Genomic DNA, 1,773 nt, shown 5'->3' with positions numbered 1-1,773 from the left:
ATTAATGTAATGGCTAGGTGCAGAGCCAGAGGAGAGAAAGAGCAATTAGGGGGATGGTTTTATAAACTCTATAAATGTCTAACCAATGTACTGTATACTTGAATATAATAATAAAATAAAATTTTTAAAAAGCTCATACAACTCAATAACAATAACAAAAAACAAGCAAACCAATTTCAAAATGGGCAGAGGACCTGAATAGACACTTCTCTCAAGAAGACAAACAAATGGCCAACAGACATATAAAAAAATGCTCAGCTCCACTATTAGGGAATTGCAAATCAATACTATAATGAGATACGACCTCACATCTGTAGGAATGATTATTATTAACAAGGCAAGTAACAGCAAGAGATGGATAGGTTGTGGGGGAAAAGGAACACACATACACTGCTGGTGAGACTATGAATTGGTTCAACCACTATGGAAAACAGTATCAAAGTTCCTCTAAAAATTGAGTATAATTACCATATGACTCACCATTCCTCTTCTGAAGATCTACCCTCTAAAATTAAAAGAATTTACCCATAAAAATATATGAACCTGATGTTCATTGCTGTACTACATTCACTGGCCAAAATATGGAAACACCAGAAGTATCCTGTGATAGATGATTGGATAAAGAAGAAATGGTACATATATACAATGGAATATTAGTCAGCCATAAGAAAAAATTAAATACTGCCATTCATGATAATATGAATGGATCTTAAGATTATCATGCTAAGTGAAATAAGTCAGACTGAAAAAGCTGAGAACCATATGATTTCACTCATTTGTAGGATACAAAACTGAAAGCAACAAACAGACAAGGCAAACAAAAACTCATAGCACAAACAATGGTTTAATGATTACTAGATGGAAAAGGAAAAAGGAAGAGAGGTAGATAAGAGTAAAGGGGGTCAAAGATATGATGATGGAAGAATATTTAACTTTAGATAGTAAACACATAATGCAATATACAGATGATGTGTTAGTGAAATGTGTATTTGAAACCTATATAATTTTATTAACCAATGTCAATATGGTCAAGATGTGTCTCTTCAAGGTAGCGTATGATTGAGTTTTGTTTTTTGATCTAATCTGTCACTCTGCCTTTTTATTGGTGAGTTAGTCCATTTATATTTAGGGTGATTATAGATATGAGACATTTTCTCATTGCCATTTTACCTTTGTTTTCTGGTAGTTCAGTGTTTCCAGTGTTTCTTTGCCTTTGTGTTTCTGTCTGTTATTTAATTTTTCCTCTATTTCTCTTTTTTATAATACATGTCTTAGATCTAGATTTGTGTGTGTGATTACCATAAATTTATGTAAAATAAATTTTCATATATAGAGTGGTTTTTCTTCTGCATGCAGTTTATCTCCATTCTTATTTGCAAGTTCAGACATTTACCTCCTCTTCTCTTTGTTTTTGTTGTCACATATTATCTCCACTTATGTAGCAATTTCATTTTTGAATTGCAGTAGCTATTTTCTCCTCTTGTTCAAATGTATTTTTGACCTTTAACCATTATGTAATATTTAAGTATGCAATACTTTGTTCTGAATAAGGATTGCAATTCCCTGTTTCTGTCTATCTTTTAGTCATCTTGCTCATAGTTTTGTATCTTTTTATCTTTTTTTGTTTCAGGTAGAATAACCCCCTTCAATATTTTCTGTAATGTAGGCTTTGTGGTGGAAAATTCACTCAGTTTCTGTATGTCTGAAAAGTTCTTTATTTCTCCTTCATATCTAGAGAGCAACTTTGCTGAGTATATTATTTTTGGCTGGTAA

The sequence above is a fragment of the Pteropus alecto genome, unplaced genomic scaffold, assembly GCF_000325575.1.
Source record: "Pteropus alecto unplaced genomic scaffold, ASM32557v1 scaffold459, whole genome shotgun sequence".
In the NCBI taxonomy this organism is placed as follows: Eukaryota; Metazoa; Chordata; class Mammalia; order Chiroptera; family Pteropodidae; genus Pteropus; species Pteropus alecto.
The sequence above is the reverse complement of the archived record's forward strand: the minus strand, read 5'-3'. Positions refer to the sequence as shown.